Source organism: Chanodichthys erythropterus, chromosome 2 (assembly GCF_024489055.1).
Source record: "Chanodichthys erythropterus isolate Z2021 chromosome 2, ASM2448905v1, whole genome shotgun sequence".
Lineage (NCBI taxonomy): Eukaryota > Metazoa > Chordata > Actinopteri > Cypriniformes > Xenocyprididae > Chanodichthys > Chanodichthys erythropterus.
The window spans coordinates 11142005-11161645 of record NC_090222.1 but is presented as its reverse complement, the minus strand read 5'-3'; the positions used below and the strand labels follow the sequence as shown (position 1 = coordinate 11161645).

The 19641-nt window shown below is 41.9% G+C and overlaps 1 protein-coding gene and 2 long non-coding RNA genes across 8 annotated transcripts in view; 2 read left to right on the top strand and 1 right to left on the bottom strand.

The window, feature by feature from the left end:
- cobl (cordon-bleu WH2 repeat protein) overlaps positions 1 to 19641 on the bottom strand; it is a 136855-nt gene that overhangs the window by 95034 nt on the left and 22180 nt on the right. The gene's annotated exons all lie outside the window — the stretch shown is intronic.
- Positions 18 to 4705, top strand: LOC137030567 (uncharacterized). The gene is made up of 3 exons (XR_010896427.1): positions 18 to 154; positions 240 to 350; positions 1235 to 4705. It is a non-coding gene; the product is annotated as an uncharacterized lncRNA (long non-coding RNA).
- LOC137024726 (uncharacterized) lies at positions 15142 to 18078 on the top strand. The gene is made up of 3 exons (XR_010895742.1): positions 15142 to 15855; positions 16591 to 16659; positions 17066 to 18078. It is a non-coding gene; the product is annotated as an uncharacterized lncRNA (long non-coding RNA).

Below are 19641 nucleotides of genomic sequence, written 5' to 3'. Positions count from 1 at the left end.
CGAAGACTGCCCTCTGCCCCGGAATGACCAACTACTCGAAAACAGACCAAATGAATGTAAAACACAATGATTTCAATGAGACAACACAGGAAGTGTCTGAAACTTCAAGAGATTTTATAACTCTGCTTCAAGGCTGAATATATGGATTATAAAGGTATTCATAAATAATTATATTATAACGTATAATTACTTAACAGAACATACAAATGTTTATGGTATAAGACTTCATTATAATGCAGGACTCGACATCAGGATGACTGCCCGATGGGCCGGGGCCAGCATGAAAGACATTCGGGACAGGTGACAGATCTTTGATGTCCTGATTAGGGCAGTGCTGCATCGTCACAAAAGTTAGTCTTTTCTATTGTGTTTTTAAGGTAATTTAAACATTCATGTGCAGAACATGGGAAAGAGAACTATATTCGGTACTTTTTTGGAAGGGCAAGTAAAAAAATTGAACCACTGGCATGATCGCGCTAAGAAAAAAAATCCTTAATGTTGAGCCCCGATAATGCATTAAAGAGGTAGTTCACCCAGAAGTGCACATTCAAACGCGATTTCAATCTCCCTGATGCATGCAAATGTCTCCCAATATGAAAGCTATCTTAGGCTGGGCTGTGTAGTGAAGGGAGACAATCAAAATTCCCTTGCCTCTTCACTATATTATATTATATTATATTATATTATATTATATTATATTATATTATATTATATTATATTATATTATATTATATTATATTATATTATATATATCCTTTTTTGAATGATTGACATGAGTGATTATAATAAGAGTGATAATCAATAATCAATATGTAACCTCTTTTATTATTAACTGATTTGAGTGATTTGTTTCATACAACCATAGAATGATTATGTGGCTGTTGAAATATTCTTTTCAGAAGTTCTGCTGATATCAATGTCTTTGTCTGTCCATTTGGAGACATTTTCACCATATGTCCAGCCATAGATCCATGTTTCTCTAACACCCTGGACAGCTAGGTCACAAAGGTCACCCTAGTAGCTGGACTACGTGACTCTTTCTCATTTCACAGTGTTATCCTGTCTCCATGTACTTCTCTAAAGAATAAAGATGAATATTATACGTAATTCTCCACAGAACTAGGACATGTTATCTTATGTTTTGAGAAATGTTCCTGTTTACAGTTGGAGCCTGGGCTGACTTCAACCTTGGAGAAGCTGTGAAGCTGTGTATGTGTGCTAATAATCTGTGCAGGTCCGGAAAATTGGCAGTTCAAGCTGGAGACAGAGAGACGCCACCTCATGACCCTAAAGGGACATCCAGTCCCTAAATCCAGGGGTCCCTCGTCAGATTCCTGACGCCTGAAGATACGCTTCTTACCATCTTACCATGTGTGGAAAACTTCTAATTTTGTCTATCTTCTCTTAACTAATCAGAATCCTTTTTACCTTAGTAATGACGTAGTTAGTAGACTCTGTTAGAGTATAATTGGTGTGGAAATATGTATGTATGCAGTGGTGCTTGACAAGTTTGAGATGGGGGAAGGGCGCTTTGTGTAAAATGTTTGTCACCAAAGCCATTAATCCAGAGGGCGGGAGACTCAAAATATTAGCCTAAGCTATGCGCGTGACAGACCTTTTTGTTAATTTTATCATCCTGATCTGATCATATGAAATAAGCTGACGAAATACACAATTGTTAGACTCTGTTATGAGTATTTGCAGTAAGTTTCTTTATTTGTTTGTATTATGGAGATTTGCAGTGTTTTGCAGTTTTTCACGCTCCACTCCAGAAGTTCCGAATGGGATCGACCCTCCCCCCGCGCGTTTGCCAGCGTCTGCTGCTGCCGAGCAGAGTAGCCTATGTGCGAAGTTTTGACTGGAGCGAGGAGGAATTTTGTAAAAGTCGGAGCGTCGTGTTTTTTTTTTTTTTTTTTTTTTATAAATCTGCAAGAAATGTTATGAGTTTGGCGTGTGGTAGGAAAAAAAGTTTGCACAATAAGCCACTACGCAAATGTGTGTCTAAGTAGACCAGCTAAAATATATTGTTCGACCAAAAACATCTTATCAATTATTTAAGTAATAAAGACATGTAATAAAGTAATAAATAAATTTAATTAAAACAGAAAGACGTAGGCCTATATTGCTTCAGCCTTATTCAAGGCCCTACATTTGGTTTTCTTCCTATTTATTAAATACCTATAGGCAATTGGTTGATAAAACATTGATTGAAATTAAAATACAATTTCTACAAAACGAAATTCACTTTAAAGAAAGACTTAGCTACTATAAAACAAAACTTAATGAAGTGGTCAAACTATGTCTAACCCGCTGCATTTGTCTTCCGACAGTGCGCATCCGTCATGCTATTCCCTTTTCATAATGAACATAGGTGGAATTTATTCATTTAAAAATAACAGGCAATAGCCCAATATTTAAATATAAATATGAAACTAAATTGGCTACATTTTTATCCCTCTGGCCGACGAAAGCGCCGGCGCGTTATGGTGGATTTTTTCCTCATCACAGCTGAAACAAAAACAGGCCTTCCGTCATTTTGGGCGATAGCTTACAGATTGATGCAAGACTACGAATGGTCTACTTTTATTTGTGTACGCTCACAATAACAACAAAACCTTGTACTTTTGAATAATAAAATAAAATAAAACAAACAGGGTGCGCTTTCAGCTGTCTCTCTGCGAGAATCTGAAACGTCTCAAAAGTGAACTTAAACTCAGCAATAATTGTACCTAAAAAGAAAGAAATATCTCAATTCGATAAGATATAACTGTTAGGTCTGTGTTAAATAAGAGGCGATCTATCCGCTGGAACGTGTTGTTTCTGAAATCATGGCTAGTGCTCGTTGCTGCTGTTATCAGTTCTCTTGGCGCTCGTGCACACGCAGTTTTCACACAGACAATCGAGCGTTTCGGTCTGGTAAAAGCACAAAACAAAATGCACACAACGTGTCCTTGCTCTTGATGTACAATCACAGATGAACACCTTTGGTTTTAATTAGTAAATTTGCCTAGATATTTATTCCTGCCGGTATTTTAGTCTGCGACATCAAAATCACTAAACATTACATAGCATACCTATATAAAAAAATCAAGAACAATAGCAGTAAATAAGAATTATTGCTATTAATGCGGTCTTAATGCTGGACCGTTCTGAATGAAAATATTACAGAATGAAAATATTAAATTTATAATCCGTGTGTGTGCTCCTAATATATATATATATATATATGTATATGTATATGCCTAATGACTGTTTAATGACAATAGCATGCAGTAAGATTTTGTGTAAAGGTCTTTCTTTTAATTTTTGATGCATAGAGTAGCCTAAGACTATCCCACGTTTTGAAATTAACTCTCACTTTAAATTTTCTAATGGTTTTTAAGGATGTTAAAAGGTTATACTGTAATGTTGTTGTTTTACTTCGTCCTTTCATCTCCGTTTACAAACCGACATTTTATCATTACAGTCACTTTCCAATCCGTCCCTTTGCGCCACCTGGCGGTAGTTTTTTACACGCGACTGAATTTCAGTTAACGCCGCGGCCCTGCGGCGGCGGTATGCACGGCGGTAATACCCATTTTGGTTGTCCACCTACTGTAACATAAAACCCTAATGTACATAACTGATTAGAAAAAAATGAGAAAAACTAAGAGTTATTTCAATGAAAATATATCAGAAGTGTCACGCAGGGAATTGTGGGAATGTCAATTTATGGTTTTTCACTGTAAATTTTACAATGAATTGTTATTTTTCACTTCCAAAAACTGTGAATTTAATGGTATTTTACCGTAAAATTACATTAAATGTACCGTTAGATCTATTACAGTTATTCACCGTATATAGTATGTAAACCAATTGACAGTTTTTCACCGCAGCATTTTTACAGTCTTTTACTGTTAAAATCACAGTCATTTTTTACAGTGCACTTACATTATTCTGCATGCTTAAGAGGTGTGTTTACAGCATGTTACGCTGTGAGAAGCTAATCACGTCTAATTCAGAGTATAAAAGGTCTAACCCAGAACAAAAGGAACTACCAGTGATGTAAGGGTACACTGCTTAATCAAGCACCTGCTATTTTAAAAAAAATACACAGCCTATATATTTACTCCAAGAACTAACTCTACAAACAGTAAAGAAAACAGTGACAGATGGACCTCGTGACCTTACACTAAGAAGAAAATCCAGCGTGACTTTGAGCAGACGAAGCAAAATATGATTATGTATTTCTGCTCATCTAGCCACATGGCAAAAGCTAATACTTTTTTAATATACTGTCTACTTTCTTTGTATAACAGTTCTATCTAATAACAGGACTGTTAAACAGATGAACTAATAAGAACTAAACGTAAACTAATGAAGATGGAGAATGGGAGCACTGTGAGCTCAGGCTCTGGCTGAGCTGAGCTGTTCTCAGCACCATCAAAATAAATGTCTGCCACATCGTCAAAATAAAGATCACAACAACAAGCGCAGTTTACATCACTTCAGATTTCCTACTGGCAGTGCAAATGCAACCCAGAAAATGGCCCTAGGGGAACATTAGTTCTTGGGGAACCACCCTGGTGGCAAGTTCCTAGAACTAAGTTCCTAGAACAACCCGATGCGAAAGCCCCAATTATTTTACCACGCATATGTTTACTTTATTTTTTTTCTTATTTAAAGAAGAAACTAAACCAATGTATAGTTTACATTTGAGGCTTAATGCTACAGAAAAGCAATAAAAAAATTAAAAAAACAATAAGAGTGTTTTTAGCTTTTTTTTTTTATATATAAAAATATGGCATGCAGTTGCTTCAAACAATGGTATAAACTATTCAAAACATCATTCAATGTAAATTGTGATAATCTTAGAAAATAATAATCGCAATTACAATTTCAATTCAAGGAAATAATCATGTTATGATTTTTGTCATAATCGTGCAACCTTAATTGAGAGTACTTTGAGTATGGTTAAATAATTCACAGCATTCTTTTACAGTTGTGTTGAAAATTTGCTCAACAACATGAAGGTGAGTAAATGATGACAGATTTTTCATTTTTGGGTAAACTATCTCTTTAAGGCATTATAATGAAGCATTATACCATGCACATTTGTATATTATATTTATTACAAAATTATAATACATTATAATATAATTATTTATGAAAATGCAACATACATAAGGTAAAGTGTTATCAATAGTTCTTCAAATTATAAGTCATGCTCAGTAGTTATGCTCAAGAAAGGCAGACTTGTAGCAAATCTTGGCACCTTGTGGGATAGTGCTCTTATGTGCGTATGTGTGTGTTATGTGCGTGAAGTGTGGAAGAACACACCTCCGGTGCTGACAGGAACAGGAGGTTTTGAAAGTGTGGTTTTGTACGGAGCTCAGTGGCTGCTCAGATCGCACACCTTGTCCAACAAAGAGCTCTTTAGGCAAGAGCCAGCTTCCCTGGGAGAGCAGGAAACTCTCAGCTTCTCAGCTGGCAGCTCCAAACACAGAGCCTTCACTGCGACTGGGTTACTAATTGATTGACTTTCTCCTTTAGAAATGACTTAGCTTTCAGTACTGCACTGACTGGTACATTTTCACTCTATAACTTGCTCCTCCAACTACTTCTGAAGTATATAATATTTATGGTGCGCACAATATGCAAATTTCCTGTATGCATTAGTGTCACGATACTGAAATTTCTAACTTTGATACAATACCTTGAAAAATATTGATATTCAAAGACATTTTCGATACCATGGGGAAAACTGCCATATATATATCAGTGGCGTGCAGTGGTGCTCTGAAATGAGGCACATTTTTTTTTTTTTTATGAATCATTGTAAATTCATGTGCATTACTCTTAAAGTTGACAAATCTTCCTTGTTAAATGAACATTACTTTACAGTACATCAAAAAAAAAAAAAAAAAAAAAAAAGAAACCAAATACAATTCTATTTTGTAATTTTACATTAACAATGTAATGTTCTATTTATCAAAACCAAGTCAATCTCATCAAGCATCAAGGGCCCTATTTTAACGATCTGAAACGCAAGTGTCAAAGCGTGAAGCGCAAGTAACTTTGTGGGCGGGTCTCGGCGCTGTTGCTATTTTCCCGGCGGGATAAATGGCTCTTGCGCCCGGCGCAAATCTAAAATGGGTTGGTCTGAAGTAGCTTCATTATTCATAGGTGTGGTTTGGGCGTAACGTGAAATAAACCAATCAGAGCGTCATCCAACATTCCCTTTAAAAGCAGGTGCGCAAGTTCCATTATGGATTGCTATTATTATGGCGTATTTACCAGGCGCACGCCAGGAGCGGTTCACAGCCGAGGAGACTGATGTTCTTGTAAGAGCAGTGAACGACAGAGAAGTTGTGTTGTATGGGGATGGGAGAAACCCACCCAAAATAGCGTCGGTTAAACAGGTTTTTTCACATCTTCATGGCACACCACAATGATTTCCGTCATCTCATGTGTTAATATTTTTTTAGTTTAACATATGATTTGCAAAAATAACTGTTGCATCTGTGTAGATTACATTAGCAAAGTGTATGCGCGTTGTGCACCGCTCGTGTTCCGTCAGTTTTGACTCGCCATTCACCTCTGTGTTGATTCCATGCCACAGACTGGACGAGGCGGAGTCACATGGCTACACTCTCTAGGAGTGTTTTTGTAAAGTGAGGGACATACTCTATATTGTTAGATCACACATTGTTAACAATCAGGATACTATCGTAGATGATATATATATTGCACATTCCTACTTTAAATTAAGGAACCTTTACAATTTCCACTTACACTGCTATGAAAATGACAGTAAGGGGGCACAGACTAAGTGAACCTGTGATAGCTACTGAGATTACACAACAAAGTTTACAACATATTCAGAAATCACATGTGGATTGTTCTGCAGTTGAGATCATGCCTAATCAGCTGTGCATGTTAAAGGAATAGCCCTTCACAAACCTGCCTATTTCAACACACTGTTGGATCAACAGCCCGATTAACGGATCAGTTGGAATGAATGACTACATGACCCAAATCAGGACCCAAACAAACTCCCACCTAACCACCCATGCTGTCCATTAGACTCCATGGTCCAGTTAACACAATCATCTGCAGGGAAAACAATATATTGCTTTCACTAGTAAATTAATCTAATAAAATGTTGTTAACATAAACATAAAGCTGATTGGTTTATGTATACAATTGTATATAATACATTTTAAAATTGTATTGCTGTAATGGCCCATTTTAAATGTTTATGTGCTTTTTTTCCTTTCTCCTTTCGCTGAGGTGGACCGGTGATGAAATATTGTTCTTGTAAATACTTTACAGCATTTCAGTAATAAAAGTACATATTTAAAATGCAAATTACACTGAAGCAACAGTTATCATATAGTGTTCTGCAGTGGTCAAAAAGGGTTTAAATGGTGAATTTTGAAATGATCTCCTCTTGTAAACTCAGAGATGTGGAATCAGACCTTGGCATTTGTCAAAAGACAGTAGGTAATTCGGCCATTGGATTTTTACGAGGTTGGTGGGAGAAAAACACTAAAATTCTGCATTCGGAATGCAATAAAATCAACAGCTAGCTCCTGTAAATGTTGAAAATACCCTGTAAATATGTTGCTCATTTTAGCAAAATGGAAATACTGCATAAAAAACAAAAACATAACATTAAAAGTTTTTTTTTTATGCATTGGGGTAACTTTTAAAAATTTTTAAACAGCACATGCAATCTATCAAAGCACGTGACATCCACCCACCTTAAACTCTATGCTTATGATCTTATTTGAAGCTTTTCATTTAAACGCATCCAAGCATTGAACGACCTGGGTTGTGAAATTATTTTGCTGTTGCTCGCTCTGTGACATTCCCATTTTTCAAATGGGTTAACCCCACCCCCACCTCCTCAAAGATTTCATTGTTTAGCCGATGCAGCCCTAAACAAAACATAATAATGCTTTCAGTGATGTCTTACACAGTGGCTGGCTAAATAAATCATTCAATATCAACTGTTACTCAAGTTACTCAAGAGAGAATGCCATTTCTGTCCACTATGCTGACAACATATAAAAACAGGAAAACCTCAAAACATTATTTATAGACTTCAAGTATCTAGGGAAATGGGTAAAACACAGGCTGTTCTTGTCTACAATTGTTATGTCATGTAGACTAAAGGCTGCTGAGGGTTCAGGACTGCATATACCAGATATAATTATTATATGTTTGCGGGTATGGCTTGATAATAAAACTAAGTTAATAACCACAGTTTTAGTTCATCACATTAACTATGGACATTAGTTCCACTAATGTTTGGCAAACAGAAAAGGAAGTGAACATACTTTTGGTCTTCATTTAAACACTTGTTTCATAATTTCAAACCTTCCTTCTTGCTTAGAAAAAATGTTATCTTTCATTAAATAAATGCATTTACTCATAAGAGTAAACTGTGCATGTAGAATAAAAAGTACTGAGCACAGTACAGAGTACTCTAGAGTACTGTGCATTATATTACTCAGCAAAAGATATCTGGCTAAATTTCTATGGATTAATTAGTGTTAAATAAATGGATATATGTGTAAATGGGACATGAGATCTGACCTGAGCACATGCTCTAGTGAACTGAACAGCACAGCAAACAATAGCACCTTTATTAGGCCACATTAATCCTGCTGTCTGTTGGGCTTTTCTGTTTTAGCACAGAGCAAACAATGGGATTCAACCTGAAGTGTTTGCTGTTCTCTTTCAGGTTAGGCCATTGTGAGTGTGGATCCATTTAAGTCATTATTTCCAGAGATCAATGACTAAACATGTTTACTATTGCCTTTTAAAGGGCAAGCAAAAGCAATGACATTTATTTAGCTTGAATAATTCTGATACTTAACACAAAGTTCCTTAAATATACCCATATTTGTTGCCCTTTTAAAATACACCAAGTCATTTCTATCAACAAAAGGTCTAGAAATGACTGAACAGTTTTGTTAGATTTAAATCTTTCACAGTCATAGTCCATGTCGCATCGCCTACCCCTTGAGTTTTGGTGTGCATTGCTCCATTGAGGAAATGAGTTCCCTCACCCTCAGCAGATCAGCAGGGTGTAACAACAGGCACATGCCTCTGGGGAGCCATGGTGTTCACATAGCAACCTATTTTTATACCCAAGAAGAGAGAGAGAGAGAGAGAGAGAGAGAGAGAGCCTATACCCAAGCAGCTGCAAATTTATGATTATAGCTTCATGTAAAGAGTGAATGACCCAGATGCCTGGTGAATCTGGAGGGACATTCAACTCTTTACAAGCGTTTGTTTGCCGTTGCTAAGCACGAAGCCTGCTGGCACTGCATCTGCCCTTGATCTCTGGTTACAGTGCCATTTCACTAGCAGAAAGCCCCACCCTTTTATTGCTGAGGTTAAAACTTCTCAGTCTTTTGAGGAGCTATAAACAGCTCAAAGAAATGCTACCGTACTGACGACACTAACACTTGTAAAAGCTGTCCTGTTGTGATCTGTTGTGACTGTATACCCCACCACATAAACATTAAAGTAGGCATGAATGGAATCACCCTATCTATTGTTATTGATCTTGTTAAGAACAATTCATCCATGTTTAAGGTTTCTTTTTTTTTTTTTTTTCTTCCCCTTTTTTCATGTTTGGGGAAAGACATAAAAAACAGTTTGTAAACAATAAGCCACGTGATATTACATTTATCTCAAGAAAGCCATTCAATTTCCATAAATCAATAGTTGGCTGGAAAAAATGTTGGAAAAATAATTTATAAAGGCTTTACAGTCCCAAGTCACAAACTACTCAAATATAAGGGGGCTGAAAGAGCACGGGTATGGGGCAATGCCTAAAGTGGAACTGTTCCCTAACACGGCATCATCCCTCAAGACCTCGACTAATGTTGTCATGGTACCAAAATTCCAGTAGTCGGTACCAATACCATAAAAATTGTACAGTTCCCTGTACCAATTTTGGTACCACAGGAAAATCTGTTGGAAATATTTTAGTATTTTATTTAACTATTTTAAAAATATATTAAATATGATGGTAAGCATACATATAAACATTTGGAGTATGTGTGTGTGTGTGTGTGTGTGTGTGTAGGCCTTTATACCTCAATGAAATAAATTTTGAAATATAAACAAAATAAACAAATGCTCAAACATCCATTTTGTAACAAACGTGCGTGTTTATTTTAGCTATTCTGTCAGTGAGACAACACAATACAGCCTGTAAAACTATGAAATAAATATCAGTAAATAATTGTAACCTAAATAATAAGACGGTTAAATATCATTTTAAAAAACATTAGTTTTTTATTTCCACACAAAGATGCATCATATAGCACTTTGAGAGTGATGTGGGATAATATCTTCATGTTATCTCCTGCACATGTTGTAAAAGGTCTGAAGAGTGAGTTTTATCCTTTACCGCTATGTTTAATTTGTGCTTCGAAAGCTAAACTAAAAATCACCTGCGTGTGTCAAACGCGCTATACAAATAAACTCGACGCAACTTATAAAGAATACAAGCGCAAACTAAGTTAAATAGAAACTTACATGCAAGCAAAAAGGTTTCTGTCCTTCAGTGTTTTTTTCTAATTTACCACGGAAAAGAATGCGAACATAATAGGCCTAAAAGCGAACGAAAGGAAGAAACATTTATAATCCCCTGCGCAAGTGAAGATTTGGGAAAAGAAACATAAATTCCATGTTCAGTGGAATAACGAATGGAATATTGTTAAATTCTCTGATAATTGGGTGACCAGATCACGTTTCACAAAACAGAATACAAAGATGACAAAGCTTAAATTTATGGACTCGCGTACCTCTCTCATTTGGCGTGAACCCTCGCAGAGTTGCGGATGCTGTGGATTTGCCTCTGAGGGGGCCCAACACAGATTTAGGTCTCTGAACTGAGGTTCCCATTCAGTCGGTCACGTTCGACGTACGTCGGACAGACCGACGAATAGGAATCTCGCTAGAGAGGCCAATCTACTTCGAGTGTAACTAAACGAGCCAATGCACATTGGCATGCAATCATATGCATCAGCTGCTCGCCTCGCAGCGCGGGTATATAATGAGCAGCAGGTGCGTTGCATCTTCAGCTTTTCGCTTCGGAGCCGAACGGTGTTGTTCCTGTTCTCTGCAAGCGAGTGTCTGCTAGAAGACGAGTCAAGCTTTTGGTTGAACTTCTCTTTTTTTCCGAGTGCGGGCGAACAGCACAGCAGCGGGGTCGACGTCCTCTCTTTTTCTGTTTCGTTTGCCGTTTTTGAGCAAATAGCTGTTTGACAGCGTCAGAAGGCTGTTCTCACGGCCGGTACGGTGCGCTTTTGAGCGCTGAAAAGCCGTTTTTACGGCTGGTAAGAGTGAGCGCCTTCAAAGAGAGAGAAAGCACATGACAGGCTGCACACAATCCCTGTCTGTGTTGCGGTGGCCGTTCCCCTGCGTGCTTCAGCACTTCTAAAAGAGTAAAGTCCCTGAAAGAGCTTACACAAGTAGATTCGCGTCTTTTTAAAGACGACATCCTACTTGTGTTTCTGGATGCGATCGTTCCTGTCCTCACTGACGGCCACGATCACCGTTTCGCATGTCTGGGCGCGTGCTGAAATGATGTTCGTGGGTGTTCATGTTTTCATATGAGAACATGATCACGTCGACACGCCGGTCGTGACTCTTCTTTCTCCGGGAAGCTTGAGTCCCCTCTGTTGTTGGCCAGCTGCCGCTTGTGTGTAAAAGCACAGCCGCGGCTCTGCCCGACACTCTGGGAGACCGCGGAGATCAGCGAGAGCAAACCTCTCGCTCCTCTGCGTGTCGTGTGCCGTCGAGCTGCCGGGCTGCAGCGCGGGTTGTCACGGCAACCCAGCGCTCGCTCGGCGCTCTAGATGCGCGGTTCCCTTGCGTAATCTCATTGTAGCGCCCTCTCTGGTGCACCAGAAGAGGTCTACTTTGCTGATATGGCTTGGGTGACATGAGGTTGAGGGGTTCCTTCGGGGAACCAACCCCCTAGGGCCCCTCCCTCTCTAGCGCATTGCAAGCTGTGCAGTTTCTGGATTGGATTGCTGGTCCTTTTCATAGGGGAACCTAGCATTTCATTCAGAGCTCCAGCTGAGGGACAGACGTCGATTGCAGCATCGGAGAGAGTGCTGTTATGCTCTGGAAATGAGGGTGACGCTGCCCACTGTAATGGTGTGTGCTTATGCTGACTCAGATTCAGAGTTTACAGCCATGCTTTCCTGGGTCTTCCAGATGTGCATGGAAAACTTGGCAGTATGGGGGTATATTGGTGCCATAAATATGGAATGCCAAAGGTGCCAATCTGCATAAGTTTTTCCTCTCTCACTACCCTCTTGGATGGGGTGGCTGTACACAGACCACACCCACCCTGCATGTGAGGCCAAGGCACTCTTTTTGCATGAGGGTAGTTCTGTGCTGGGGTTGAGCTGCGCTTGTTGACTAACCGTGATCAAAGTCACGGCGCAGGCCCTCAGCCAGACGATGTCCACCTCCGTGGTCCAGAAGTGCCCCCTGGCTTACCTTGTGAGGTGTGAGAGGTTGTCAAGCTAAATGCTTTCTCAATGCTCCCATCTTACGAGGTGGCCTTTCGGTGACACTGTCGAGGACTGAGCCCAGCGGTTCTCCTCAGTTAGTAGCGGATAGGGGAGCTTCCCATGACAAACCATTGAGTTCCTCTTGGGCCGCCCCTCAGTCTGCTCGTCGCCAAGGGTGTCGTCCCCTGCAAAAAACTCCGGCCCAGCAGGCTCTGCTGTATCCATTGCGGGGAGATGACGCCTCCCGTCTCTGCAGCTGTTTAACTGGTTGGTGAGAATCACCCCTGAGACGGGCGACCCAGAGATGGGTGGGGCTGCTCTTCCACCCCTGGAGGAGGGCCAGGTGGTAAATCCTTTATTGGGTTTGTTTCTGTTCCGCCACTGACCCAAGAGGCAGCGGTACCCAAATTTTAAAGAGCAGTTCCTCCATTTCCAGGTCTGAAGAGGGTTTGGAGAGCAGTGGGAGGAGAAAAACCTCACCACTCTCATCCCCCTCTTCTGTCGCCAGCAGACAGCAGCGAGCAGCGGGCAGCCAAAGCCTCGACTGCTCCCTCTGTCCATCCGTGGAGCCAGGTAAGTGTTGCCTAGCACACTGTGACGCCGCTTCGGGCCGCCTCACAAAGAGAGCCCCCCGAGCCGCGTCCCTGTGTTCCACCTCGCTGCCCTGCTGCGGGTACACCGGTGGTCCCTTTGGTCCTGCTTGTACGGTCTCTGCGAGCCGGGTTAGCGCTCCCCAGTCCGTCTCGCTGGCTCCTTCGGACCATCAGGGTCGGCTTTGCGATTCAGTTCGCCCGGCTCCCCCCAAGTTCAGGGACGTCCTCTTCACTACAGTGAAAGATGCCGATGCCCCTGTCCTGCGTGCGGAGATCGCAGTCCTACTGGCGAAGGACGCGATAGAGCCGGTCCCTCCAGCCGATTTGAGGTCGGGGTTCTACAGCCCCTACTTCATTGTACCCAGGAAAAGCGGCGGGTTACGACCGATCTTGGACCTGCGAGTTTTGAATCGGAGCCTCCACAAGCTACCATTCAAAATGCTCACGCAGAAACGCATTTTCGAGTGCATCCGTCCCCGAGATTGGTTTGCAGCGATTGACCTGAAGGACGCGTACTTCCATGTTTCAATTCTTCCGCGACACAGGCCATTCCTGAGATTCGCGTTCGAAGGTCGAGCATATCAGTACAGAGTCCTACCCTTCGGGCTGGCCCTGTCTCCCCGCGTCTTCACGAAAGTCGTGGAGGGAGCCCTTGTTCCCATGAGAGAACGGGGTGTTCGCATTCTCAACTATCTTGACGACCTAGCACAGTCCCGGGATCAGTTGTGCAAACACAGGGATTTGGTGCTCAGACACCTCAGCCAGTTGGGGCTTCAGGTCAACTGGGAAAAGAGCAAACTCGCCCCGGTGCAGAGGATCTCTTTTCTCGGTATGGAGTTGGATTCGGTCGAGCAGATAGCACGCCTCACAGAGGAACGTGCTCGGTCAGTGTTGAACTGCCTGAATACATTCAATGGCAGGACAGCGGTCCCACTGAAGTTCTTTCAGAGGCTCCTGGGGCATATGGCGGCTGCTGCGGCTGTAACACCGCTCGGTCTGCTTCATATGAGACCGCTTCAGCACTGGCTTCACGGCCGAGTCCCGAGATGGGCGTGGCAGCGCGGCACATTCCGGGTGCCAATCACTCAGGAGTGCCGCCGAACCTTCAGTCCGTGGTCGGACCCCTTGTTTCTTCGGGCAGGAGTGCCCCTAGAACAGGTGTCCCGGCATGCTGTGGTGTTCACAGATGCTTCTGCCACTGGCTGGGGTGCCACGTAATACGGGCATGCAGTCTCAGGGGTTTGGACGGGACCCCATCTGCATTGGCACATCAATTGCCTCGAGTTGCTGGCAGTACGCCTTGCTCTGAGCCGCCTCAAAGGCCTGCTTCAGGGCAAGCATGTACTGGTCCGTATGGACAACACTGCGACCGTTGCGTACATCAACCGTCAAGGTGGTCTACGCTCCCGTCGCATGTCACAACTCGCCCGCCATCTCCTCCTGTGGAGTCGGAAGCATCTGAGGTCGCTTCGCGCCATTCATGTCTCCGGTGTGCTCAACCGTGTGGCCGACGAGCTATCACGAGCTGCGCTGCCAGGAGAGTGGCGACTCCACCCCCAGGTGGTTCAGCTGATCTGGAGAGAATTCGGAAAGGCTCAGGTAGACCTGTTTGCCTCACCAGAAACCTCCCACTGCCAGTTGTTTTACTCTCTGACCGAGGGGACACTCGGGACAGATGCACTGGCTCACAGCTGGCCCCGGGGCCTGCGCAAATATGCGTTTCCCCCAGTGAGCCTACTTGCACAGACCCTGTGCAAAGTCAGGGAGGACGAGGAGCAGGTCTTGTTAGTTGCGCCTTACTGGCCCAACCGGACCTGGTTCCCAGAACTCTCACTCCTCGCGACAGCCCCTCCCTGGCCCATCCCTCTGAGGAAAGACCTTCTTTCTCAGAGACGGGGCAATCTTTGGCACCCGCGTCCAGACCTCTGGAAACTCCATGTCTGGTCCCTTGGACGGGATGCGGAGGTTCTAGGTGACTTATCCCCTGAGGTACTTAACACTCTGAGGTCTAAAAACGCGCCGGCGCGTTTTGCAGTTTTTTTTTCACATTGCAGCAAAACAGACTTAAAATACTCCGTCATTTTTTGTCATAGAGACATAAGTAATATATCAATTGAAACTATAGAATGTCTTCTTTTTTTTGTGTACACTCACAATCAAAATAAAACTTTGTGCTTTTTAAAAATAAATAAAATATACAGGGTGTGCTGTCCTGCCGTCTCCGTCTCTGCAAACATCGTTCTAAAACGTCACTAAAAGTAACTAAAATAGATGGCTTATACATGCTACATGGACATGAGAGATATGTCTTTGGAAAGCTTTAAGTGTCTACTTTTAAACAAAACAAATAAATTCTAAAACAAATATTCTCCCTTTATGTAATCAGTATAAAAGTAAAGAGAGGTACTGTTTCTCCTGTCTGACCTAATTATCTTTAATGTGTGCCCGCCCACGCGCAGAGCGCTCTATTCATAAGATAATGTGCTGAGGCGATTTATGCAAACTGTAAACGCCCCTAACAGCGTCTTAAAAAGCATCAAGTTTCATCAGATTCATTCGCTGTCCTTCGCGTTTGGAAGATGGCACACTACACAGGTGAGCAGGCTCTTCAGATGGTCCTGGACAGTGAGGAAGTTCACTCTTTCCTCGGAAGAAGAACACGACTCTGACGATGAACGTCTGCATTTTGAAGAGCGACTTGATCCAGCTGAAGATACAGTTTCTGATGAGTAAGTGATTTAGTTTTACTTAAATTATTTGACGTGTTTTTTTTTCTATATAAGCGTACATATATTTGCCTTATATTTACATCTATCTATATAACTATATATATAACTTTATCTCATAAAAACGCTTATAAATAGAATGCTTTTCTGTTGATATAGGGCCTACTTAAATTATTTATATAAGCGTACATCTATATTTGCCTTATATTTACTTCTATCTATCTATCTATCTATCTATCTATCTATCTATCTATCTATCTATCTATATATATATATATATATATATATATATATATATATATATATATATATATATATATATATAACTTTATCTCATAAAAATGCTTATAAATAGAATGCTTTTCTGTTGATATACTCAAATTATTTGACGTGTTTTTTTTATATACAAGCGTACATCTATATTTGCCTTATATTTACATCTATCTATAAATATATATATAGCGTATCTAAGTACCGTATATGATAGGCGTGAATGTGCTAAAATATGCTTGGTTGTGAAATGCGCGAACATGTTGCTATTTGCTAAATGTGCTAACTGATATAGCAGACTGTAAACGTTTACACATTCGCACACTTTGTCCGGTAATGGCCAATTGACAGACATATACAGCATGCTTGTATACCTGTTACTTTCCTGTCAGTTATGCATAGCTAATGGTATGAGAGTATTATCTTATATGCTAATAATAACAGGGGTTTTTTTACATTTTTTTTTAGGAATGTGGATCCATCACTCTCACATTCACCTGCAATTCCCACTAGGAGGGCACGCAGCAACACAGTTGAGTAAGTACACTTTTACCCACTATATGGTAGGCCTATATTGAAATCTGTAAGATTTTTCATGTTTTTAAAATAAGTTTCGTCTGCTCACCAAGGCTGCATTTATTCAATTAAAAATACAGTAAAAACAGTAATATTGTGAAATATTATTACAATTTAAAATAACTGTTTTCTATTTGAATATATTTCACAAAGTCGTTTATTCTTGTGATGTCCAGCATCATTACTCCAGTCTTCAGTGTCGCATGATCCTTCAGAAATCATTCTAATATGATGATTTGCAGCTCAAGAAACATTTATTGTTTACAATTGTTCAGAAATGTTTCATAAGTAGCAAATCATCATATTTGATGATAATATTTGATGATAATATTAATAAGATTCATATTTGATGATAATATATTTGCAGAGCTCTGTGGTGTGTCGTCACAGAAAGCAGCTCCAAAACGGACCAAAAGTGACCATGTACCGGTTCCAGGAGCAGAGCTGACATCAGATGCAAGGAATAATGCCACCGCTGGTCATCGGAACTGCATGCTTTGCAAAGTACAGCTTGGTAAAAAGCAAGACACACCTTGGAAATGCCAGGCATGTGACATTTACTTGTGTCTTCAGTTGAACTGTTTTCAAAAATGGCACACAGATGTGTGACTGTTCAGATTCTCTGTTCACCACCTCTCACTGACCATTGGGCTGCAAAGATTATCTATATGTGATCAAGCAGGTTATGTATAGGGTGTAAAAGTGGGCTTTTTTTTATAAACCTTACCTTTATTTGCCTGTATACACAAAAAATGTGCCTTTGACCCTAGTTTATATGTGGATTATATTGTTAACTTTATTTTAAATAAAAAAGAAAAAAAACAATGATATGTCTTGTCTTTGCATTTTCTTAGTTGACTCAGTCACATTCCTGACTGAATGGCTCATTATGCGGCTCATTAGGGGCAGGGTCTTAATCTCCCCAGGTGTAAATCACTTCATTATTCATGAAGAGTCACACCTCTTCGCATATGGCCTACCTAAACAAAAAGTGTCTTAGAAATTTAAAATCAATACAATGTTTTATGTGTCAGAGTAGGGAGGATCATTTCCACATCATTTTGAAGCAAAAACTCTACACTAAAATATACAATTCTCAAAAGTCTTGTGAAAAAACATTTAGTATGCATTTTTAGGTATTGTTTCAGTTACTTTTTTTTTTTGTTTTTTCAATAACCACGCATAAACATTATTCCTTTAAAAACACAAACATGTACATACATGTTCCTCACATATTATGGTAGCCTAGTTTGTGCTGAATACAGTGTAATGACACTTTTGTCATTAATATGTTTATAACCAACTGATAAAAGCACAAATGTCAGGGCATGTCAAAACTTCTCCAGGGCCCAAAATCAGCCTCAGACTCCAGAGGGTTAACACCATCACTTCGGCATGTGCAATGTCTACGAGACGTGCTTACGCCTCGAAGTGGAACCTGTTCGTCGAGTGGTGCTCTTCTCGCCGAGAAGATCCCCGAAGATGCTCGATCGGAGTCGTGCTTTCCTTCTTGCAGCAAGGGTTGGAGCGTAGGCTGTCCCCCTCCACCCTCAAAGTCCATACTGCTGCCATATCCGCTTACCACGACCACATAGATGGCAAATCTGTTGGTCAGCATGACCTGGTCATCAGGTTCCTTAGGGGGGCGAGACGGTTAAATCCTCCTCGTCCCCCCTCCATACCCTCTTGGGACCTTACTCTGGTGCTCAGAGCACTCCAGATTGCTCCCTTTGAGCCTTTGCTGTCAGCAGACTTAAAGATTCTCTCTATGAAGACTTTGCTGCTGGTGGCATTGGCCTCCATCAAGAGGGTAGGGGACCTGCAGTCATTTTCGGCCGACGAATCGTGCCTAGAGTTCGGGCCGGGTGACAGCCACGTGGTACTGAGACCCCGGCCTGGCTATGTGCCCAAGGTTCCTACCACTCCCTTCAGGGACCAGGTAGTGAGCCTGCAAGCGCTGCCCTCGGAGGAGGCAGACCCAGCCCTGGCTTTGCTCTGTCCATTTCGCGCCTTGCGACTGTACATAGACAGAACTCGAAGCTTCAGGACCTCAGACCAGCTCTTTGTCTGTTACGGAGGCCAGCAGAAGGGAAAGGCTGTCTCCAAGCAGAGGATGGCCCACTGGATAGTGGATGCCATCGCCCTGGCTTACCAAGCTCAGGGTGTGCCCTGCCCGCTCAGGTTGCATGCTCACTCCATGAGAGGTGTCGCATCCTCCTGGGCGCTGGCTCGTGGCGCCTCGCTGACAGACATTTGTAGAGCTGCGGGCTGGGCGACACCTAACACGTTCGCTAGATACTATAGCCTTCGTGTCGAGCCGGTCTCCTCCCATGTTCTCGCCACAGGTCAGAGGCACGGAGAGGCCCCGGCTTAGTGTCGGCTTGCTGCGCTACATGCGCTTCTTTTCTCCAGAGAGTCCCTACAAGGCAGACCCTGTCGAGTCCTCCGATATCCCTTCGGCAGCCGACGTGGCGGAGCGTCTGGCGCCAGGCCTATACTCCGTTGTATCCTTGAGAACCGGGTTTAGGCTGGGTTCCATATGTGTGACCCTACGGGGATCCCATATGGTTGGTTCCACGGTTGCTCCTAAACGAAGCCCGTGTCTTTCCCTCTGGGAGAACCTACCCTTCATCGGGTTGGAGTCACCCCAGCTCTTCCATATGTAGCACAGCCCTACAGGGTTAGTCCATATGTACTTCTCCACATAACTCCTTCGGGGAAGGATGTGGCTTCCGCAGCGTTCCTTTCCCAGCGAAGGGTACGCTTTCCCAGCGTTATCCAATAGTCTCACTGAATGGGTTTTGGGGAACAGCAGTGATCGACTCTCTCTGTGTTAGCCCTGTCCCACCATCCTCAGGCAAGGGGGTTCAGGTGGCTTGCAACAGAGCGCTGGAAGGGGGCAGCTCCTGTGGCGCTTTGGTAGGGATTCCTATTCGTCGGTCT